A 25,862-nucleotide genomic window follows, 5' to 3' on the forward strand; every position below is an offset into this window, starting at 1 on the left:
GTGAAACCCCATCTCTACTAAAAATACAAAAATTAGCTTGGCATGGTGGTGTGCACCTGTAGTTCCAGCTGCTCAGGAGGCTGAGGCAGGAGAATAGCTTGAACCGGGGAGGTAAAGGTTGCAGTGAGCCGAGATCGCACCGCTGCACTCCAACCTGGGTGACAGAGCGAGACTCCATCTCAAAAAAGAAAAAAAAAAAAAAAAAAAGAAATGACTTCTACTTTAATGTTTTAATGTTTATTGAAGCATAATTTACATGTAGTAAAAGTTTAACAAATGTCTATAATTGGATAGTCTCCACCACAGTCAAGACATAAAGGATGTTTCCATTACTCTAAAAAGTTCACTCATGGCCTGTCATGAGTCAGTGCTCTCCCTCTACATCCCCAGCCCCTGAAAACCATTAATTTAATTGATGCTCTTAAAGTTTTATCTGGTCTAGCATATATAAATGGAATTATACATTACATAGCCTTTCGTATTCTCTTGCACTTAGCATAATGCTTGATATTTATTAAGTTGTTACATGTATCAGTAGTTTGTTCAGTGATGTGCTGGGAAATGTTTTAACAACATGCTCTTCAGAAAAAAAAAAAAAGAATCCCTGATTTGTGGCATTTGCTAATCATTGTAGTGTAAACACTCTCACTATGGCCTAAATTAAGCTATCAGCTCACAGAATTCCTGAAAATTTAACAATGGGCTCCCATGAGCTGGTACCAGCCAGCTCCAGCACAGTTCCTGTTTTTGTTGAGTAACATGGTTTTACAGCAGGGTAACACAATTTGTTCATCCATTCCTAAACTGATGGATATTTGAGTTGTTTCTAGTGTTGGTCAAATATGAATAAAGCTGCTATAAACATTTGCATACAGGTCTATGTGAGGGACAAAAATGTTCAGTTTTCTTGAGTTAATACCTAGGAGTGGGATTTTTGGGTCCTAGGATAAGTGTTTATTTATTAACATCAGTGACCTTTTTATTGAACTACTGAATTGTTTTCCTAAATGGTGATATCATCTTACATTCCTACAGCAATATCTGAGAGTTTCAGTTGCTTTGCATCTTTGTCAGCACTTGGTATTGTCAGTTATTAAAACTTTAGCCACTTATTATGTGTGTAGTGATCTCCTTTAAATTTTTTTACTCTTATTTTCAGTAGTGTTTAGATTCAACCTAGAAAGTTTATGATAGATGTTTCTAAAAAAATAATTTTCTTTAGCTTGGGCATCAGTTATGATCTCACTATGAAGGCTGCAGCCTTTGAAGGCTGTTTGTTGAGTTTTTACTGTGCACTCACCTTCCATGTTGTGAAAATTACTTTTTGTGAAGGCATCATCATTAGGGAATTATTCTAATGCTTAGCTGTTAACAATTTTAAAAATGAACCATTTTAAACAGGTAGATAAAGCTCTGTTTAAAAAATTAGAATTAAGAAATTTATCATAAAGAATTTTTTTTTCAATTTTGACTTGGAATTCAAGGGAAAAAAAGATTCTTTGTGGCTCCCCGTATGCCAACACTTTGCTTTAATGGGATTTCACCAAGTTCTATAAACTCATTCAATTGTTTTTTATTTTAAAATCTTGAGGACTGTTAAGTTAGTTACTACTCTTTCTGAAACCACAGTATCAAAATCTATTTTTTTTTGAGACAGAGTCTTGCTTTTGTCGCCCAGGCTGGAGTGCAGTGGCATGATCTCGGCTCACTGCAGCCTCCACCTCTCGGGTTCAAGCGAGTCTCCTACCTCAGTCACCTGAGTAGCTGGAATTACAGGCATCTGCCACCATGCCTAGCTAATTTTTGCATTTTTAGTAGAGACACGGTTTCACTACGTTAGCCAGGCTGGTCTCGAATTCCTGACCTTGTGATCCGCCCTGCTCGGCCTTCCAAAATGCTGAGATTACTGTGCCTGGTCAAAAAATCTGTCTTTGAAATTTCATAGTTTTAGTGTGGACAAATGATTAAATTACATATACCTCATATCAACACTTAATTTTCAAATAGTAAAATACTGGGTTGCCCCGTTGGAATAAGATATCATTCATTCAGAAGGTGATATTAAATAAAACCCTTAGAAGAGTAACCTGCCAGGTGCAGTGGCTCATATCTGTAATCCCAGCACTTTGGGAAGCAAAGGTGGGTGAATTGCTTGAGCTCAGGAATTCGAGATCAGCCTGGGCAACATAGTGAGACCCCTTCTCTTTTTTAAAATAAGAAGAGTAACCTTATAAAAGACATAGTCATGTTAGATTGTAAATAAGGATAGCTATATTCACAGTTTGAGTACCCTGTAATAATGAAAGATGCTTGTTTAAACATCTCAACAGTTCTCATAGAAAATGGATAATTTGTTCGGTCATTGATTCATACATTTGTTCATATACATGCACAAATATGTTGTGCATGTAAGATTCAAGGTCCTTATCATGATAGAGCTTACAGTTGAGTGGAAGAGACTGTTGAACAGGGTATCACATACGTGAGGTGTGGGTGCTGTAGGTAGGTACATATGGTGTGGAGGTGGGGTGGGCATGAAACTCAGACTTCAAAGTTTGGCAGGACTTCCAGGAGGAAGCATTGTCTTCATTGAGAAATCTGTAGATTGAGTAGTTAGGGGAAGTGGCTGTGTAGCATTAATAGAATGTACAGTTATTCAGAGATGAGAGGAAATGCGAATAGTAAACATATCAGGAATATTGTTTTCAAATAACAGGCCTCTAAAGCCTACATTTCTTGCGCCTACCCAGTCTTAGTTGTAATTAGGAAAGTTAATGGGAAGTAAAACTGGTAAAAACCGAAAAAGCAAACTTTTACTATATTATTGAGGTATTTTTTGGTAGTTTGCTTACTTCTAACATTCATATACTGAAATAATTTGATCATATTATCTTTGAACTCATCCCCAGATCTTTTAAGAAGCATTAGTATAGATAAGATTATAGCATTCCTTTTTAACATTTAGGCTAATTCTCGTCTAATACTGTAATGTTTATACATAATTAAGTGTATTTGATTTTTATTGCTGCCATGAAGTTCATCAAGTTTTGTTTGTGTGACAAGTATTAATGACATCTGAACCACTGATTTTATGCTGGGATATGTCCAACTGCTAGTTTAGACATATCTGCTGAGATATTTACATAGGCATGTCAACCTCAGCATGGCCCAAATGTAACTCATAATCTTTCTCCCAAAATATATTTTCTTCTCCCATCTTCTCAGCTTAAGTAAATGCTGTTAGCACCTGTTCTATCAGTAGATTGAGATGGGCAGTCATCATACACTCCTCAGTCTTCCTCATGTCTCACATTTACTTAAGCATCAGGTCCAGTTGTTTTTTAAATCTTGTAAATGTTTGTCCTTTTCAACCTCCACCTGCTAGAAGACAATTTTGAGGCCTGTATTTCCCTGCTGAAGTATTTGAGGTCTTTTAAATATTCTTCTTAACTTCAGTCTCATGTCTTCTTATAATTACTCTCACACCCTTTCCAAAATACATTGTTTTTTCTTTGTTTTAATTTTTTTAAATGTGAAATTGTGTGGTCTTTCCAGTATACCCTTTATTTTTTTTCACTTAAAATTCTTGAATATGTCTTAAGTCATTATCAAAGAGGCACTAAAATATGGGGTTGTAATCTATAAAAAACTCTTTGTAACCTGACTCCGGCTTCTGCAGTCTCATCTCTGACAGCCATTCATTTGTGCATTTTTTATAAAAAGACTTGAGTGTCTGCTGTCTGTTAGGCACAGTGCTAGGTGATAGAGCTATATCAAGGAGCTTAAATTCTAGTGGCGAGGGGGATAGATAACAAGTATTCTTATTGTTAATTGTACTGTCAATAACTGTCAGTTATTATAGTACGTAGTGTATTATATACTATATTATTATAGTATAGCTGTCAGTGACATCATACAATCATTGTGGTGCTAAAGTATGGGTGGGATTGCCATTTATAGAGGTCTGGATCAGAAGGCCTCTCTGTAAAGGTCCATTTGAAGAGATTTGAGGCAGCCGAGGGAGTGAGAATTGTAGGACTGAGAGAAGAGCAAGTGCTGAGGCTCTGAAGCAGGAGGGTGCTTGGCATATTCACAGAACAATAAGGGGTTGACTGAAGGAGGTGAACCATGAGGTCAGGGTGGTGGAGGTGTCATTAGTCTTGGGTAGACCAGTGTTAGGACTTTGACTTCTAAACTCAGTTGTTTGAGCCTAGATTGCATCCTCTGCATGGCAGAGATGCATTCCTGTCTCCTACTTGAAACTTTTGAAGTATGCCGTGCTCTCCTGCCCCTGAGCCTTTCTTTCTACCTGGAATAGTGCTTACGTTGTCCCTCCTGGATGTTCCCTTAGCACTCTTGGTTGTACTCCTATTATGAAACTTAATAGCTGGTTTAAAAAAACTTCTGAATTTTTAGTTCATTGAATTAATGTTTGTTGAATTATAGAACTGCTTAAACAAAGGATTAATCACTGAAAACTGGGTAGGAGATGCCAACTACATTGCATAGCAACTGCTAGCTCATGTGGACATGGAATCTGTTTTGCTGACCACGGTGCATTTAGTGCTGGTGCAATGAGCTATACACAGTAGGTGCTCAGTAAATACTTGGTAAATGATTGAGTGCATATTGCTGTGCCAGCCTCTGCCTTTTCCACTGCTTCCCTGAAACCCATGGGTTAAATGAACCCAAAATCCCTTAACGTTTCCTGACAGCCTTATCTTCCCACTAATCTTGTGTGTGAGAAATGCCACATACTTAGAGATGCATTCTTTCACCGTAAATAAATGTAGTAATAAGGAAATACAGTAGTAAAGAAATGTGGAAATAATGTATCTCCAAGTTAAATAAATAAAGTTCATTGCAGAATGTTTTGACTCATTTGTACTTCTGTTTTTCTTTCTTTGGTTGGAATTTTTTCAGGTTAATTTATTACTTGGCCCCCAAATCTTGAATAACTATAACACGAATAGATCTAGAATATCAGTTCTATAAACAACTGAAACTTGAGTCTTGCAAAATGTGAAAAGCCCAGCATCAGAAAAAAGTTAATGATATTTCTTCATGTGTTTCATTTGGTTGAACAAATAATTACTAGTTGATTTATTTACCTGACTGCACTGGTGCAGGGCTTTGGGATTTTTGAGTCTAAAAGTATCAGGCCTTACCACGTACCTTTCTTAGGGTCATAAAACTGTGACCATTAACTCCAAAATCCCCAGTTCTTGTCGCAGGCTTCCATGTGCTGTCTGACCCCATTACCTTCACGTCTTTGAACCTTCAGAGGAGGGACATTGAGATATCTCAAGTACTGTATCTGCAGAAAATGTAAGACTTGAGGCAAAACTTTAAAGCAATGTCTGTTAGTGATGCAAGTCACTTACCCCTCATTTTGTTTAATCAAAAATTATTGTGTCCAATAGATTGTATATAATAGATGATAAAATATTGGATTATTAAGCTTCCATAGTATTATAGTCCATTGTGAGAAGTCTCATTATGATATACCTTGTAGTTTTTTTTTTTTTTTTTTTTTTGGTATATGAAATACTTTTTATCTCTTAGCCCACTTAATGTAGGCACTATATATTTTGACCAACTAAACTAATTTCACTTAAGTGCTGAGATTTTGTTTTCAGTTTGGGGTTTTGCTGCTGTTTTAATGCTTATGCCTGAGTTGGGCCTTGGTTTTATATCTCTATAAAGTGGTCTCATTATTAAATAAGCTCTTTAGTTTTCTCAGCTCCAGGAAAATTATTAATGATTTTCTTAGGTCTGTGTTTTCATTCATAAAGGTTATTTTTTAAAAAGAAAAAAACTTTTGTCACCTGCTTCTATTCATGTATTAGTATATTTGTGTGTAATATATGATTTAGCTTAATAATATCATCGTTTTATGATATTTCACAAAAGAACACCATGGTTATCAAGTGCTGCAGTAATTGAGCAAGCTCAAGGCTTGGAGGTGTTTGGAGACAACACTTTTTATCATTATGCTGATCCAGTAGCAGATACTTGTAAGCCTTAAAAAAACTGATGCCCTACTTAGTAAAGAGAACTGACATAGGTGGTACTATAATAATGTATTTTGATGAGGTTGTAAGCTTAGATTGGAAACTTTGTATCAACTAGGTATGTGTGAAGCCACAGTGGATTTAAAGTATTGTATTTGGGAGTTCAGAGGACTACTAAATGAGTGAGGATTTTAAAAAATAATTACAGTTGTTTCATTCTTTTGTGAATGGCCTAATCTCTTTAAAGTGTTCATTACTACTACCTATAAAAGATTAGTGCCTATTGATAATGGCACTTCAGAGGCCCAGAAATTAAAAGACTCTTGTTCTTCCCCTGCTGGTAGAGAGTTGTGTCTTTGGGTAGGACCCCTAGCCCGTCTGGCCTCTGGTTCTTCATGCATTGGCTGTCCTTTCCACTCTGGGTCCTTGAAATAATAGCGATCATTGAGTTCTGACATGGATTCTTTCAGCTTTCTTCAGTTTCTTAAGCCCTTGGTACCTGTGTTACGAGTGGAGACCATGTGACAGGGTGATTTTTGACATGTTGTAATTGGTATGTTGTCAGCACTTGATGAATCAACTGCCCAGCCGATTAATACCAAGCCCAGCTTCCTCTTCCTGTATGGTATTTCTTCCTAGCATGTTTCCTTCTGTTCTCTAGCCAGTGTGGACTTAAAGGAGGCCAACTGATTTAATATTAGCCTAAGGAAAATAGGAATGTGATACATAGCTATTATTTGGTCCATTAAAAAATTATGCCAAAATTATTTTGTGTTACGTCCTATTTTTTCCAAGGGACAACTGATTTGTTTATCTGCACATTAACTTGTAGTTTTATTGCCTTGCTTTGAGTAAAATATCCACACACGTAAATTTCACTTTATAAGTTGAATAACTCAGAAGGTGATTAATTATCGTGCCTAGGATTCAACAGTTTAAATAGAATTTCCACAAGTATTTTCTCAAAATATTCGTTACTTAGTACATGTTAAGTATTTGAGTTTAGAAAAACAATTTAATTTACCTGTTTTAATTTCTGCAACACTTATTAAAGATGCGTTATCTTATTGATTTTTTTAATTTTTAATTTTGAAGTAATTATAAACTTGGGAAGTTGCAAAAATAGTGTAGTGCTCCATGTACTCTTCACCTATCTTTCTTTCACCATTAATAATATCTTATAACTATAGTACAATAACTGATTTATATTTTATTACTGAAAGCATAGTGACCTGATTTTGAAAAATATTGGAAAATACAAGAATGTTGGTATTTTTGTCCTCTTCAGAGGGTGAAGATGTTCATGTATACAAATTCAGATCTGTGCCTTATGTCCGTAGGCAGCAGGCCCAGGGAATGTTTCTTCCCTGCATTTCCTATAAGAAGAGCAACAGGTAACTAGACAAATGGCTGATTATTTCCACAGGGTAATTCAGTCACAGCCCTAGATATAGTCATGTAAAAATTTTAATTACGTGGCATTCTTCTTAATTCCTCTTTACTGTTCGTCTTTATTTAGGCACTACTATATTTGCTTACTGGGAGCTTCCTCTCCCTTTTTTTTTTTTTTTTTTTTTTTTTTGAAACAAGGTTCGTTCCATTGCCCAAGCTGGAGTGCAGTGGCATAATCTTGGCTTACTGCAACCTCCACCCCCTGAGTTCAAGCGATTCTCCTGCCTCAGCCTCCTGAATAGCTAAGACTACAGGCACGTCACCGTGCCTGGCTAATTTTTGTATTTTTTGCAAAGACGGAGTTTTGCCATATTGGTCAGGCCGGTCTGGTCTTCAACTCCTGAGCTCAAGGGATCCACCTGCCTCAGCCTCCCACAGTGCCAGAATTACAGGAGCGAGCCACCGTGCCTGGTCACTGGGAGCTTTCTTAACATGTAACAAATAAAGCAAGAAATATTGAGCAGTTAGCCAAAGATTATTTATTAAGTATCTGCTGTCACTGTGCTGATTCTAAAGAGATTTTGGAAAAGTTAATAGTGCAGCTAAATAAACAGCTATAGAACATTACCAGACATTGTATCATATATTTCAGCAAATTTTATTTTCTCTCTAGACACATAATGTAGGAATATGATTGACTTTCAGTAAACATTTGTTGAGTGAGTAAATGTAAATAGACAGTAAACATGTCAGAAAATTAGGAAAATAAATATTCACTGTTACTCTGAGGAACTCTAAGACTGTTTACTAAAAATGAAAGAATGGTAATATGTGTTTTATTATGTTTCTTTTTTCTGTTCACCCTAGAAATCCCTAAGAATTTATAGATAAATTTATGGTCAGATTTATTTGATTAAAACCTGGAGTCTTTCTGAGTCTTTTTGACCCTACAGTCCAAGTTCTTTCCCCATGGCATTGCCCGTTAAAACACAATATTAGGTGATTTAGATGATAAATGCCATAGTTGAGTAAATAAGTGTGAAATAAAAATAAACTCTGTATCAGTTATTTGTAGAACAATCATTGTGTATTGATTGCTTAATAATTTTATTTAGCTTGATTTATTTGTGTAATGAGTAGGGACTAAATTAGATCAAGTATCAGGGATTAAACTTGCTACCTGGGAACTTAGTTACTTAGTTCTTATTTCCCAAAATGATGATCCAATGTAAATAGACTCTCAAGTGGTGTTATGATATATAATAATAATTCTATAAGCTTTTTTCCTAAAGATGATAACATACTTTCTTGTGATTGTGCTGGGTGTCATGGGTACTATGCCTGTCTGCTTTACACCGGGGTAGTTTTGCCCTCAATAGCTTTGTAACAGTGGAGATAAGATAGATAGATACATAATCGAAAGGTATTTGATGAGTCTGAGAGGTACAGAAGTGCTGTGAACACTTAATGAGTAGAAAGATTATTTTTGGTTGAACTGATTAAGGGAACCCTAAGGTACGATGTTTGATCTGAGTATTGGGGGATTGATCGAATTTCCTTGGTGGGAATTGTGAAATTTATTTATATCAAAATTATAGGACATATAAAATTAATAGATTTCACTGTCAGTGAATCAGAACAGGTTTCTTGGGGAAAAATATTCAGCCAAATATAATATTTAAGTAAAAAATAAGAAACGGATTAGGAATAATGTAAGATAGTTAGGAAAAAAATACTTACGATATGAAAATCGTACTCTTGCTCCTGAAGCATTTACAACTAGGTCATCATTAAAATTGTACTAAGTATGACTTTCCTACCATGCATTCTTTTTTAAAAAAATACATTTTATTGTATATATTTAAGATAGTCACATGATGTTATGAGATAACATAAATAGTAAAATGTTTACAATGGTGAAACAAATGAACATATCTGTCATCTCACATAGTTACCCATTTTTCCCGTGTCAAGAGCAGCTATGACCTGCTCATTTAGCAAAAATCCTGAATACAGTACATTGTCAGTTAACGAGATCTTTAGATTTGTTCATCCTGCATATATACTATTTTGTATCTTTTGAGACACCTCTCCCATTTCCTCCCCGCAACCCTGACCCTCATAACTAGTTTTATTCCCTATCTCTGTGAATATTTGACCTTTTTTTTTTTTTGATACCAGATATAAGTGAGATGATGCAATATTTTTCTTTTGGTGTCTGGTTTATTTCACACAGTGAAATATCCTGCAGGTCAACTCATGTTGTGGCAAATGACAGCATCCCTTCCTTTTGTTTTTAAGGCTGAATAATATTCCATTTTTTTATATATACACCATAGTTTCTTTATCCATTTGATAGTTGAAGGATACCAAGGTTGTTTCCATACTTTGGCCATAATGAATAATGCTGCAGTGAACATGAGGAATGCATCTATTAGAGGTGGTGATTTCACTTCCTTTGTATATACACCCAGAAGAAGGGTTGTTAGGTTATAGGTAATTCTAGTTTTAATTTCTTTAGGATCCTCCATACTATTTTCCATAACAGCTGCACCAATCTACCATGTATGCTTTTTAAGTTTGATCTGCTACATTAATGGCAGATGTAATTTATATATTTCACTTAATTTGCTAAATCCAGAGATATGAGGTTTTTTTTTTTTTTGGTTAGGATGAATATTGATTTATTTTTGCTGTTTTATTTTTTGAAGTTGCAGTGTTTAAATTATTTCTGAGTGGAATAGCATTGAAAAAAATTTCTTGATGTTGTGGAGTTCAGCATTGCTGAGTGGTAGCTGTCAGTGGCAGGCTTTAAAGAATAAGCTGGAGGAAGAAGGGAAAGTAAGATGTTGGTGAATGGCAACAGGATGAGAGAAAATAAAAGTTCTATATAAAGGGATGTTGTTTTTGCCTCAGGTCATTCAGTATAGCAGATGGTACATTGTACCTAGTCAAACCTGAAGCATTCCTGAAAGCTAAATTCTTTGTTGAACCTATAGAGAGCAGAAAATCTTTTGAGTTTGCTTCAGTTATACAATAAATATTAATGAAAAATGGTGTCATACATTCTTTTATGTTCTCCACCTCTTATTCCACAGAGACCTAGATTTATATCTGAGTCACCAGAGTAAATAAGTTCAGTGATTCCCAGCTTGTCTTAGGTTGCATAACCACCACATGGGTTGGCATAGGTGTTTTTACTTTCAGGAGGATGTGGGGAAGCCTATCAAGACATGGCAACTGCTGAAAATGCATGAAGGCCACTAATACCACTGACAGGTATTTGTGTGATTGGGGCAGGGCAGGGAAAAGTTGTACTGCATTGCTTTTCTGAGGTGATAGTACTAGTGATCTCTATTCGTAGCTTGGGAAAGAGTATTGTGTCTTTCTTAGAAGGCTGATTTTTCTTTCTCGTGGATTTTCACGCACTTTCAATTTTCTCAGCCTGACTAAAACTTTCATCAAAAATGAACTACTTTTTGACTGTGGCTTGCCAATGTTGAAAGATGTTTAAAAGTCTCATATTCCAGCCTTTCTTCTTCCTACTCTGCTTGTTGACACCCACTTTAGCACAGGGTTTAATAGTGGCTTTGCCTATCCCGATGTCATCTGGCAAAGCATCATTCCAGTCCAATGAAGATTTTGTTTGGCAAGCACTATTTTAATGTAAGAAGATTGGTTGCATTGCAGTATCTAATTGTTACTTTGGTCTTGTTATTTAACATCAAGCATGGCTTATGTTCACATCTGTGTGCTTTTTTGAGTTTTGTTAAAGTTTAGAAGTGATTTAACTACGTAGCATGTGTGGCATATTGTTGACATACAGATATGTATCATACTTCTAAGTAGCAGAAGTAAGTTTTGTGCACAGGCTTTGAGTTAGATTTTTTTATATTACATTATCTGTTATCATTTAAAGGATTAATACAAATTGTGTTTTTATTTAAAAATTTTAAAGATGGTAAAGTAGTTAAATTAGTAAAGACTGCTCTGGCATCAGATAATCTGTTTTCTTCATGAGAGTTCAACTCACTGTGACTTCTGTTACAAAGGAAAGCATGTCTGTGAACAGCAGTTCTGAAGATTTTTGTATATTCTTGTTGATGGAAAAAAATATGATAAAAACAAACGAAGAAAATGGAAGATAAACGTATTGACCAGTAACTCATTCACAGATGCCTGAAATATGGGGAAGTCCTATTCAAATAAACAAGTAATAGAATGGATTTTTAAAAGTTAAATATTAAGCATCCTGTGAGGCAAGGGTCATAGGAATATAAAATTAGAATAGAGGTAAATAATTACCTGGCAAAAGGGAAAGAGTACATGAAATTAATCCCCAGTGTGAGATGTATTTTGCATTGTGTTTATTAATGAATAGGGAGTAGTTTTTGGAAAAAAATGTGAGTTTCTTAGCACTTACATTACACTTTGTCTTCTTAGAGTAAGGCTCTCCCTAGTAATTGACATTCTGCAGTGATTGTATTACAGTATAAGCTGAGTACATTTGACACTTCTTTACTAACCATCTAAACTCTTGATTTACTTTTTCATTCAGCGTGTTTATTCAGTGTCTACTTTGTGTGCTGAAACTATTTTTTTTTGGATGGAGTCTCCCTCTGTCACCCAGGCTGGAGTGCAGTGATGCCATCTCTGCTCACTGCAACCTCCACCTCCTGGGTTCAAACGATTCTCCTGCCTCAGCCTCCCGAGTAGCTGGGACTACAGGTATGTGCCACCATGCTTGGCTAATTTTTTGTATTTTAATAGAGACGGGGTTTCACCGTGTTAGCTAGGATGGTCTCAATCTCCTGACTTCATGATCCACCCGCCTTGGCCTCCCAAAGTGCTGGGATTACAGGCATGAGCCACTGCAACCGGCTGAAACTATTAAGATGATGAGATGCTATTACTTCTTTCAGAGAGTTCATATACTAGTTTAGCCTATATTAAATAATGTAACTTTTTTTTTTTTTATTAAACTTTAAGTTCTGGGATACATGTGCACAACGTGCAGGTTTGTTACATAGGTTTACATGTGCCATGGTGGTTTGCTGCACCTATCAACCCGTCATCTAGGTTTTAAGCCCCTCATGCATTAGGTATTTGTCCTAATGCTCTCCCTCCCCTTGCCCCCCACCCCCAGACAGGTCCCGGTGTGTGATGTTCCCCTCCTTGTGTCCATGTGTTCTCATTGTTCAACTCCCACTTATGAATGAGAACATGCGGCATTTGGTTTTCTGTTCCTGTGTTAGTTTGCTGAGAGTGATGTTTTCCAGCTTCATCCATGTCCCTGCAAAGCACGTGAGCTCATTCTTTTTTATGGCTGCTTAGTATTCCATGGTGTATACGTGCCACATTTTCTTTATCCAGTCTATCATCAGTGGGCATTTGGGTTGGTTCCAAGTCTTTGCTATTGTGAATAGCTGCAGTAAACATCCGCGAACAGCATCTGTTTTGAGATGTCATTGGCTTCCTACCTTAGCCATAGTATTTAGAATTCTTTATTATCTACTGTGTTCGTTCTTTCTGCAGTTCTGTTGGCTTATAAGGGACCTGAGGTAAATATATATACTTTTGTCCTTGAATCTTTGGCTACTTGGTAATTTTTTTGGTGGGCGATCCCATCTGTGGTTTGATCTTTAGTTAGGAATCAAGATTGTAGAGAAAGCCAGCAGAGGAAACAACTTTAATGAAGGTGTAGTATTAATAATAAAACTAGATTTTGGAGAAAGTGATGGGAGTTCCATTTTTTGGCAGTAAAGAGAATTAGAGTTGAATAAGTTTCATAGAGAAGAATTCAGCATTGATCAGAAGAGGCACTGAATTTTTTTTTTTTTTTTTTAGACAGAGTCTTGCTCTGTCACCCAGGCTGGAGTGCAGGGGCGCGATCTCGGCTCACTGCAAGCTTCGCCTCCCGGGTTCGCACCATTCTCCTGCCTCAGCCTCTGGAGTAGCTGGGACTACAGGCGCCCGCCACCATGCCCGGCTAATTTTTTCTATTTTTAGTAGAAACGGAGTTTCACCATGTTAGCCAGGATGGTCTCGATCTCCTGACCTTGTGATCTGCCCTCCTCGGCCTCCCAAAGTGCTGGGATTACAGACGTGAGCCACCACGCCGGGCCAGAGGTACTGATTTATGTGACCAGATATATATACTCTTTCATTGCTCTGATATGCCTTAAGTTTTGCATTAAGAAATTGCTCCTAGAACTCTGGAGAATCAGATGGCCTTTTCAGTATGCTATAATCTAGAACATATTTATAAAATGTAATGTAGTCATTGTCATTTCTCCCATTTTAAAAATTATCTGGTGATTGAAAAATAAATTTGGGCATGTAAATGTGTAGGATTCTTTCCTATATTATGTTATTGTTTTAAGTGTACTATACTGCCAAGTTTCCAGCTTATGCCATTTAGAAAATAACTTTTTTCTTTCGTATATTTGCTATATTTTAAAAATCTGTGAGCTTGCTTACTTTTTCCATATCTCAAAATTTGATAGAGCTTTGTTGTATTTGTGATATGAGAGCACATGGCCAAGTTGTAGAGTAGGGCAGAGGTAACTATTATGCAGGACAGACTAGAACCAGTCCATATTTAAGGTATAGTGCTGCATGTGGAGGTCAATCTAACCTTAACTGCAGGCACTGAGGAAAAGTTCTCTTTGGTAGGCCATGTCAGGGTGAGAACAGCCAAAGAATAATTCAGTCAACCAATTAATGAGAATTCAAGGGGAAGAAGCATATAGGAGGAATGTGTGTGTGTGTAAATGACTAAATGAATGCAAACATACATGCTTATATATGTATGAGTGGCCACCAGAGAATTCTGTCTGCGGGTACTGGGCTCTAGCTATCAGTCCTTGGGATTGGGAGTGGTAATTTAAAGTAGACTTCTCAGTCCTAGGAATAGAAAAGCCAGGAAGGGATCAGACTAGGGACCTTCAAAAGTGTCAAAGCAGAAGCTTAGTTATAATAACTGAGCTATAAACAGGGCAAGGACAGCAGAAGGAGAAGGAGTAGAACAGGGTAGGCATCATAACGAGCTAGAAATCCTAACTATCTAATCTGCAGTATGAAGGCTGGGTAATGTTAGTGATGACTTGATCCAGAATTAAAGATTGGGGCGAAACGGCGAAAACATCTTCTATCACAAGTCCGTATTGGTGATCTAGGATTTAAGTGACAGGAGAAGCCAGGCACTTCGAGAGCAGAGACAGACTGGGCTTGACATTCATTTACGAACTACTAATTACCGTTTTTTTCTACGTACTATTAAGTATTGTTGATCAGTAATCATTTAGTCTGCTTTATTGGCACTGGTATGGCATCACGAGATGCAAAGAACTGCTGATGCCTCATAGTAACGTCTTAACAGGGAACTGCTACTAAACTGAACAAACTTAAACACTGAAGTAAATGTGCTTTCTTGTGAAATAGGAGGATATGAAAAAGCATGTTAGGCATGGGGGTTCTCATGTCACACTTCGGAAGGCAAAATTACCCTTTAGGAATTTATTTTCTGAATTGGGTAAGAGGAAGCAAGGAAAATGCATGATTATGATAAATTGACCTTAAATTGAGAACCTCCACACCTTTCATTTACTTCCTATAAGAAGTTATAGCAGCATTTTTTTGGTTGCAGTCAGTTGACACTTACTAGCTTGAGGTGGGGAAAAGGAATTAATGGGATTCACACTGGGAATGGAATGATGGATTGAATAAGTGGGTCTTGAACAGAAGAAATCAGAGTTGCTCTGAGGATCTCATTAGCAGGAATTTTATTTATTTATTTATTCATTTATTTACTTTTGAGACAGGGTCTCACTCTTTCACCTAGGCTGGAGTACAGTGGCACGATTATGGCTCACTACAGCCTTTACCTTCCAGGCTGGAGCGGTCCTCCCACCTTAAGCCCCTGAGTACCTGGGACTTCAGCCACCATGCCTGGCTTAATTTTTTTTTATTTTTTTATTTTTGTAGATGTGGGGTTTTTTGATATGTTGCTCAGGCTGGTCTTGAACTCCTGGACTCAAGAGATCTGACTGCCTTGGCTTCCCAAAGTGCTGGGATTACAAGTGTGAGCCCTTGCACCCAGCCTAGCAGGAAGTTTTTTTTTTTTTTTTTAGATGGATTCTTGCTTTGTCTCCCAGGCCAGAGTTTAGTGGCACAATCTCAGCTCACTGCAACCTCCACCTCCTGGGTTCAAGCGATTCTCCTGCCTCAGCCTTCCGAGTAGTTGGGACTACAGGCCCGGGCCACCACACCTGGCCAATTTTTTTGTATTTTTAGTAGAGACAGGGTTTCACCACGTTAGCCAGGATGGTCTCGATCTCTTGACCTCGTGATCCACCCGCCTTGGCCTCCCAAAGTGCTGGAATTATAGGCGTGACTCACTGCGCCCAGCCCCTAGCAGAAATTTTTATACCTTCGTCCTAGACTCCTGCTATTAAGGTGACTTTGCTGTAAAGATTTAGTCTCTCCTTGCCTTGCATCTTCAATTTATATATTCCATCAAGAAAGGATGAAATTAGTCTCATTCAGATCAGGTGTCTGTCTGTATTAGAGCCAGGGTATGCAGAGTTATGATGTATAGCATGCCAGGAATATACTTCCGTGCTGGGGGTCATTCCCAAAGAAGGGGAAGTCAAAAGCTGGGCAGCCCTCCTAGGTGTCTAGAACATCTCACTCTTTGGTAGCTTAACCACTGCTTTTCCTGCCTCCTCTTCCCTTTGCTTTCCTCCCCACTGTAGAGATAACCTTGCTATCCCATGTATCGATGCAGTTTTTCCAGTGAAAGAAAGTCAAAAGCAAGTTGAGGCACCATATCCAGAGGCAGTGCCATAGGGCTACTGACTCTGAGTGATATCATGCTGCCTTCTGGTTCTATTGTGATTCTTTCTTGATATTTTACAACCTAAATTTAACTCCTGCCAACTTGCCATCTGCATGCTTGGAATGGAAGAGGAAATAAAGAGAAAATGTATTTAAAGGGAAAGACAAGGGTAGTTATCACATACCGGTGACTATTAAGGAAATAAATGGTGGCTACAATCCTTAGTTTTGCATCCGAGCACAAAGCCCTAACCTGTTTCACTCCAGATTGCATATTTCTGTTACCTTCTGCTAGTGTCCTGGCTTATCAGGGTTCTGTTTCTAGCAAGCTAACTCAGTCCTTCGTTCCTGAAAGGGTCTGAGGTTTGGTAATTCCAACTGTATAGAATTGTGATAGTCTTTAACTCACATTAACACTATGCACAGCACTGCCAGAGAATACTCTATGAGATTCCCCCAAGTTCTTTTCTCATGGTCTTTCTAGCCCCAGATGTGTAGTAGCAACCTGTCTTCTCCTTGATAGTCAGAAGCAGTCACCTCTGTCAATTCTATAGCCTCCAGTTTTGCTGGTTTTTTTTTTTTTTTTTTTTTTTTTATTGTAATGAGTAAATAAAACTCTGCTTTCAATTGAGTGAAACAGTTGTTTTGTTTCTTGGTATAAGTATTTCATTCTTGAGTGCTAAATAAAACTTCTAGATAACAGATTCCAGAGTTCTTGAGACAAGAAGCAGAACTTTGAGAGCAGATGAAATATACCACCTCCACCGTCGCAACACGGTTCCCATATCCAGTGTGTTCCAGAGATGGGAGGATGGGAGACATCATATATTAAGTGGGTGGTTCAGAGCTTATTTTATATGCTGTAGGACAGCACCCCAATTTCAGAAGGCTTTAGGTGGCGCAACAATTTGCATGTCAAGCTTCAAAATGCCATTACCTCCTCTGTGAGGACAGCTGTGTCTGAATAAGAGTCTATTTGATAACACTAGTGAGGCCCCTGGGCATCTGCCCATCACCATTTGAAGTGAGTTCCTGGATCAGAGGCCCTGTGAGTGTGATTTATATGAAGCATTCACTTAATCTTGAATGATGGTGCTGGCAGAGACAAATTCAGAATTGGTGTTTTTTATAGTGAAAACCAGCCATCACCATTTCCGTAATGCAAAGGGTTTGATATAATTTACCTGCTAAGAAGTACTCACTATGGGGGACTCAGGCAAATGGGTTCTCAACAGTAGTAACAGTGACGTCAGTCTTAATGAGTTTGTGGCAGATTGCCCTTGCATAACTGCTTCTCCTTCCACCTGGTGGTTTTCATGAACCTGTTGAGTAAGCACCAGGCTGGCCGGAGGAATATGAATTGGTCTATGATGTGGTTCATCTTATTCACTCAATTACTAAGAGGCTTTATATTTTGATTTGTTAGCAGAATTCTGGTGAACATACACATGGGACAGGAATTTTTTTAGGCTATGACCCTGTTGTGAGAAGTTCATTCAAGTAGCTATTCTGAGAATCTCCGTCTTTTTTTATCTTTGATCTTTTCAAGGCCATTGATCATGACACAGAAAAGGGAAGGATTATAAGCTTTCCAGCTACTCCAGGAAGTGTCTACTGTAGAAGTAATAATATATTCTATAAGTTCCCCAAACTTAAGACTTTTAGCCACATCCAGTGACTATATGTATTATTTTTATTTATTTATTTATTTATTTATTTATTTATTTGAGATGAAGTCTCACTCTGTTGCCCAGGATGGAGTGCAGTGGTGTGATCTCGGCTCACTGCAACCTGTCTCCCAGGTTCAAGCAATTCTCCTGTCTTAGCCACCACGACTGGCTAATTTTTTGTATTTTTAGTAGAGACGTGGTCTCACCATGTTGGCCAGGCTGGCCTCGAACTCCTGACCTCAGATGATCCATCTGCCTAGGCCCACCAAAGTGCTGGGATTACAGACGTGAACCACCGCATCCAGCCTATTTATTTTTTGATACAGGGTCTGACTCTCGCCCAGACTGGAGTACAGTGGCAAGATCTCAGCTCACTGCAATCTCTTCCCCCAAGGCTCAAGTGATTGTCCCACCTCAGCCTTCCGAGTAACTGGTACTACAGGTGTGTACCACCATGCTCAGCTAATTTTTTGTATTATTATTTTTTTAATAAGAGAATGGGTTTTTAGAGGCTGGTCTTGAACTCCTGAGCTCCAGCGATCCATCCCCCTCAGCCTCCCAAAAGTGCTGGGATTACAGGCATGAGCCACCATGCCTGGCTGATTTTTGCTTCTTAAAGTTAGAGGAGTGATAATTTTGGACTAATTAAAGACAAATAAATAATTCTTATATAAAGCTATTTGTTCAGTCAGCGAAAAGACATGTGGTGTCTTATTATTTGTTTTAGCATATGTATTTGACAATCAGGTGCTTACTGAAAATCATTACATGAGTTAGTTTTTCATGTAATTATTCTTAGGTTGAATTTCTTTGCTTTCCCCATCAACATAAAGTTTCCATTTAAAATTTGCTCTATAATTAACAAAAAATACAATATATCCTAATCTGGAATATTTATAATTCAGAGGTCAAATTGCAAGAGGGGGGCCTTCAACAGTTACTCTCCCTTGCTAATTTTAGGCTTTATGTCTGTGCATCTGGCAGGGACCCAATACAATGAATGGCTCATAACTGGTAGTGTAAATACTTATTTTCTAGTTTTTAGTATGTGTAGGCCAAATTGTATCACCCTTAGGCTATTTACTAGTTGATGATTTTGTCATCTTTAAAGAGCAGTTTTTTTTTGGTTGCTGCTGTTATTTTAAATAAATTTATTCAAGTATAGTTGATCTTTGAACGGTGTTGCGGCTAGGGGAAGTGACCCCCTGTGTAGTTGATCTGTATATAACTGTTTTGGTTCCCCTAAAACTTAATTACAGATAGTGTTACTGATAACATAAACAGTCGATTTATATACATCTTGTGGGTTATATGTATTATATATTGTATTCTTTTTTTTTGAGACGAGTCTTGCTCTGTCACCCAGGCTGGAGTGCAGTGGCGTGATCTTGGCTCACTGCAAGCTCTGCCTCTCTGATGCACGCCATTCTCCTGCCTCAGCCTCCTGAGTGGCTGGGACTACAGGTGCCCACCACCACGCCCGGCTAATTTTTTTGTATTCTTAGTAGAGACGGGGTTTCACCAGATGTTAGCCAGGATGGTCTCGATCTCCTGACCTTCTGATCTGCCCGCCTCAGCCTCCCAAAGTATTACAGGCGTGAGCCACCGCACCTGGCCTTATACTGTATTCTTACAAGAAAGTTAGTTAAAAGAAAATGTCATTGAGAAAATCATAAGGAAGAGAAAACGTATTTACTATTCATTAAGTGGAAGTGGGTCATCATAAAGGTCTTCATCCTCATTGTCTTTACATTGAGTTGGCCGAAGAGGAGGAGGAAGAGAGGAGTAGTTGGTCCTGTCTCATGTGGCAGAGGCAGAAGAAAATCCACATATAAGTCGGCATCACAGTTCAAACCCATGTTGTTCAAGTTTACTGTATATACATAAGTAAAAGTCAACAAATTTAAGTTGAAGCTTAATGAAATTTCTCAAAATGAACATGCTTCACCATTTTAAAAAAATAAAAAGGTTAACCATAGACTGGTAAATATACTTGCAACACATGTACATTCCTGGCCAAGGATATGAACCAGAATATATAAAGAACTCTCACAATTGAATAATAAGAAGACAAAGAACCCTGTTGAAAAATGAACAAATAATTTGAACAGATATTTTACCGAGGATATGTGAATGACAAATACATATATTGACATAGAAAGATAGAGATACATAGAAAGATGTTCAACACCACTAGCCATCAGAGAAATACAAAATAAAACCATAGAATAATAGCACTATACACTCACTAGAATGGCTAAAAATAAAATCTGATGATGTTAAGTTTGGTAAGGATATGCAGCAACTGGAAGTTTCCTCTCATTCATTCCTGGTGCAATGGTATAGCCATTTTAGCAAACAGTCAACTACTGTCTCATAAATTAAAACGTATTCATTAGGAACTATAAATTCCTTTCCTAGGTATATGTGTAAAAGAAATGAAAACACATGTCCACAAAAAGGCTAATGTTCATAGCAACATTCAAAATGTTTAATTTGCTTTACAGGAATAATGGTATTGAGTTTTCATTGCTTGTTTGCTATATGTATCCTTTTTTTAAAAGTAAGTGTTGACTTTTTTTTAAAATCAATTTTTTTTAATCAGTTTTTTTTTTTATTGTTTAAAGAATTCATTATATATTTTGGGTACCAGTCTGGTATGTGTTTTACAAACTCATACTTTCTCCCAGTTTTTGGCTTAATTTCATTTTTATAACACTGTTTTGATGAGCAGAAGTTAATTTTGGTAATGTCCACTTTGCCCATTTTTTTTTTTCTTTTATGGTTTTTACTGTTTATATCCTGTTAGATAATTTTTTGCCTAACTCAAAGTGACAATGATTTTCCCTGAAGTTTTCCTCTGGAAGTTTCATAGTTTTAGGTTGTACATTTATGTCTGTGATTTGGTTTGAGTTAAATTTTGTATATGGTGTGATGTGTGGGTTGATTTAATTTTTTGTGGTTTTTTTTTTTTTTTTGGCTTGTGGATATCTGGTTACTCAAGCACTGGTTAGTGAAAAGTTTTCCCTTCCCTATTAAATTGCTTGACATCTTTGTCAAAAGTCAGTTGACCATGTTTGTGTGTATCTGCTTCTGGAATTTCTATCCTTTTCCATTGATCTACGTGCTTTTACCTAGTGGCTTTTACCACTGCCACACTATCTTGATTACTGTAGCTTTATATTAAGTCTCGAAATCAGGTAAATCAGGTAATATGAGTCCTCTAATTTTGTTTTGTTTCCAAATTGTTTTGACTATTCTTCATTTCTTTTTCATGTAAATTTTAGAGTCATCTTGTTGATTTCCAGAAACTAAAGTCTGCTCTAATCTTGACTGGGATTGCATTGAATCTATAGGTAAATATGGGAAGAACTGATTCCTTGAATATATTGCCTCCAAATCCATGAGCATAGAATATCTCTCTATTTACTGTCGTCTTTGGTTTATCTCGTCATTGTTATCAATGATTATCTCATTAGTAATTATCTCATCATTGTTTTGTAGTTTTCAGTATACAAATCTTGCACATAGTTTGTTAGAATTACCTCTCAGCATTTCATGTGTTTTGAGTGCTATTATAAATGGTACTATCTGTCTATCTATCTATCAATCAATCAGTCTATCTATCTATGTAACTTTTAGTTGTTTCATTGTTGATATGTAGAAACACAATTGATTTTTGTATAATGAACTTTGTATACTGCAGTCTTGCTAAGTTCCCTTATTAACTTAGGGAGGTTTCTTTGGTACACTCTTCGGGGTTTTCCATGTAGACAATCATGCTGCCTGGAATAAAGACAGTTTTACTTCTTCCATTCCATTGTATGCCTTTTATTTATTTTCATACCTCATTGCACTGGCTAGGACTTCCAGTATATGTAAAAACAAAGCATTCAGTCTTTCTTCATTAAATATGATGTTAGCTATATCTGTTTTAAAGAGGCTGTTTATCAGGTTGAGTAAGTTTCATTCTATTCCTGGTTTAGTAGAGCTTTTATCATTAGTAGATGTTGAATTTTGCAAGTGATTTTTAAAATATCTATTGAGATTATATGGTTTTTAGTCTTTATTGATAATGGTAAATTATGTTAATTTTTTGAATATTGAATTAGCCTGGCATTTCCAGGATAAATGCACTTGATCATGATGTAATTCCCTTTTATATGTTGCCAGATTTGGTTTCCTTATATTTTGTTAAAAGTTTTGCATTTATGTTCACAAAAAATAGGAAATTTCTAGTCTTCTTTTCTCTTTCTCTTTGTCTGGTTTTGATATCAAGATATTGTATCTTATAAAAGGCTTTGGGAGGAGTTTCCTTCAATCTGGATTGAGCTAGTTAGTATAAACAAGAATATATAGTGTGCTGTCTTTCGTGTAAGGAAAAAGGGAAAATAACACATACGCATATATGCTTGACTTTACAAAAAGAAGGGGTAGTGAGAAGTAATGGGGCCAGAGGTTTATGGGAGGGAATGACACTTCAGAGTAAACCTTTTTTTTAAAATATAGTTTTGACTTTTCATAGTGTGATTTTTTCAGCATTCAAAATAAAGATGGAAATGGCAACTCTTAATCCACTGAAACAAATGAATCTGAATGTATTTTAAATTAGTACCGTACCCTCATTGAGGGAACAAAGAGTAAATCTAAGTATTTTGTTATTAATAACATGGTATTGACTATATACCCTCAGCTTGGGTAGAGGTGAAAGAGAAGGGTTGCAGGCAACTCTTGAACTCGTTCTATTAGGTTTACTTTTCATAGTGATATAGACATAGCACTTCTGGAACTTTTTAGGTGTATTGGGGATTGAGTAAATGTTTTGAGGTTGTTGGGGTGAGGGTTCTCCCTGAGGAAGGAGGGATACACAAATATGGGATGGGAGAAGGCAAAATAAATTCTGTGCAGATGGATTGGAATTGAAGTTATCAGTGTGAATTCATTATGTTTTAAGCCAATATATGTGTATATGTAACTGCATTTCCTAGCTCTGTCCAGCAAAAAGGCTAAGAGTCAAACAGCATACCTAACTCCCAAATCTTGGAATTAAAATTATGTAATACCGTTCTTAACTCAAAGGAACCAGAGCTCCTCACTGAAGTAGATGATTCTAGGATAGGGTAAGGCACATACCAGGTGAGCCTGGATTATTTTTTTAATGCTAGAAAATAGAAACTTTTTTTAAAAAAATAAGAACATGTCACAAGAAACTTGTTGGCATTCCTACTAGCCAAATTTGAGATAATTTTATAATCAAGTAAGTATAATAATAAATTATGAACCATTAGAAATAGTAATAAATCCATAATGATAATAAAAATAAGTGAATGAATAGAGGACAAAGGAAGACTCTTTGTTACAGTAGGACTCTGAACTTTAGAGTTGGAGAAATCATCATTTTGTAGCCAGCATAGTAGATATTAGGTAGGGCAAGAGTCATAACAAAATCAGGGAGAAATTTCGATGAGAAGCAGGATATTTTCAATGTCTTAGAGCATCACCCCACAGACTGTGTACTAATTGCAAGGGATAATATAGTGATTACGCATTGGTGCGATCCAACAACAATATGGGGCAGATGGTCACCATGTGACTCCAGATAGGACACCCTGAGGGGACACATCATCTCCTCTGTAGTATTCTGGCCAAGACTACATAACCTAAATTTAATCATGAGGAAACATTTGACAAGTGCAAAATAAGGAATGTTCTACTTTAAAAAGTGGGGAGGGAACTGTGGTCCTTAAAAAAGTCAGTGTCATAAAGCGAAAGAAAGGCTATGGAAGTGTTCCAAATTAAAGGAGACTTAGAAGAGAGAACCACTAACTACAGTATCTGACCCTAGACTGGATCTTATACTGAATGGGGGAAAATATACCATGCAGGATGTTATTGGATCAATTGAAAAATTAGAATATTGGAATATAGACCAGAGAATAGATAAAAATATTATAACAATATTATAATTACTGAAGCTGATCTCTGTGCTTTCCTTATAAGAGAGAGTATTGCTAAAGAAATGTACATTGGAAGCAGAGGAGCAAAGGTCTTGATATATGGTTTATTCTCATTTGCTCCAGGAAAAAAGTATATGTGTGCGTGTGTGTGTGTGTGTGTGTGAATGCAAGAAAGTGTAAGAGAGCTCAGGAGCACAAATGGAAAAGTAAAGAGGTGACATTAGTAATGGCTGAATCTGAGTATGAGTGATTTTTGTATTCTTAGTAAGTTTTCTGTAAGTTTGAAATTATTTTCAAACAAAATATTGAAAACATTTAAAAATATCTGCCCTTTTTTTTAGACTTTCCTCATTTATAAAGAGCTTGATTCTTTCTCTGGAACCAGTTTGGAATGAACATTTTTGAAATATTTTACTGTGTGTTGGTGTTATGGCCCTGCAAGCCAACCATTGTTAAATATGACAGTAGTTAGTGGGAAAGAAAGGAGTCATTCTGTGGACGGCCAGAGTCTAAAACCTAATTATAGGGGGAACTATTTGTTAATTTATCAGATTTATGGAAGTATCAGCTACAATGTCTAATAAAGTATTTGGAGGTTATCATCATTATCAATTATCTTTTCAAGAAATTTTAGAATGGTTCTTTTATATAAAAAATCTAGTTGCTGTCCCCTGATTTAGATTATCTTGTTTTATAAACTAGGAAAGAGTCCCATTTTTAGCCCTAAGAGCATAACTGTTTGTTTATTTTAAAAAAATGTTAATTGGATGCCTGCTATGTACCAGATTCTTTTCTAGGCATTGGAACTGTAGCATCAAACTAAACAAAACCATTGCCCGCATAGATTTACATTTTCATGGAAGGACATAGACAAATAGGAACAGAAGGGAAATACACCTGTCAGATTATCACGGTGCTTATATCCAAATAACACTTATTTTACTTAATAATGGCCCCAAAGCATAAGAGTACTATGCCTCATTTATAAATTAAATTTTATCACAGGTATATATGTATGGGGAAAAATGTAGTAGATATAGGATTCAGTACTATTTGAGGTTTCAAGCACGTACTGGGGGTCTTGGAACATATCCAATCCCCAACCCACACAGATAAGGAAGGATCTACTGTAATCATCTCTTGGAAAAGCATATAGGGAGAGAATAGTAAGTATAAAGGCCCCAAGGAAAGGATGTGCCTGCCCTGTAAAAAGAATGGCAAGGAAGTTAGTAGGAAATGAAGTCAGAGGTAACGGGGGCCAAATTTTATAGGTTCTTTTATGTCATTTAAAAAATGACTTACTCTGAGTGAGATGGTAAACCATTGGGAGATTTTGGGAGCAGATGTTACGCGATTTATTATTTATGTTAGGTTGTCTGGATCACTCTGGCTACTTTGATGAGAAAGGACTTGAAAATAGGACAAGGGTAGAAGTTGGGAGGCCAGTTACTAACCTATGGCAAAAATCCAAGCGAGAGACAATACAGACTTTGACCAAAATACTAACTATGCAAGTGGCGAGAAGTGGTCAGATTCTCAGTATTTTTGTAGATAAAGTCAATAATACTTGCCAGTGGGTTAGAGAAGAAGGATAAGAAGTTGAACTTTAGAGGTCAAGCAGAGGAGGAACTAGCAAAGAAGGCTGATAAGGAGAGGTCAGTGAGATAAGGTGAAACCAGTAGAGTTGGTTCTGGAAGCCAAGAAAAGAAAGTGTATCAGTATGTGATATGTCATGCCAAATGCTGCAGATAAGTCAAGAAAGATGAGGACTAACAGGCCTTTGGATTTAACAATATTCAGGTAATTGATGACCTTAAGTTTCAGTGATGTGTTGTGTAGTAAAAGTCTAGTTGGAGTGGGTTAAATTTGAATGAAAGTATACTTTTAGACAGGGAGTATATGTTTGTGATGTTTTGCTAAAAAAGGAATCAAAGATATTGGCCATCACCTAGAGGCGTATAAGGAGTTGAGAGGTTTTGTTGTTTGTTTTC

General features: G+C 36.8%; 1 protein-coding gene across 16 annotated transcripts in view; it reads left to right on the forward strand.

Moving 5' to 3' along the window:
* Window positions 1–25,862, forward strand: part of WDFY3 (WD repeat and FYVE domain containing 3) — a 308,235-nt gene that overhangs the window by 3,749 nt on the left and 278,624 nt on the right. For 2 of the 16 annotated variants that reach the window (XM_078002621.1, XM_078002626.1), the window contains exon 1: window positions 13,421–13,535. The exons of the other annotated variants lie outside the window; for them this stretch is intronic. The gene's annotated coding sequence lies outside the window, so the exon portion shown is untranslated. Of the gene's footprint in view, window positions 1–13,420; window positions 13,536–25,862 lie in introns of those variants that run through there. 16 annotated transcript variants of the gene reach the window in all.

This window comes from Macaca mulatta, chromosome 5, assembly GCF_049350105.2.
Source record: "Macaca mulatta isolate MMU2019108-1 chromosome 5, T2T-MMU8v2.0, whole genome shotgun sequence".
Taxonomy (NCBI): Eukaryota; Metazoa; Chordata; class Mammalia; order Primates; family Cercopithecidae; genus Macaca; species Macaca mulatta.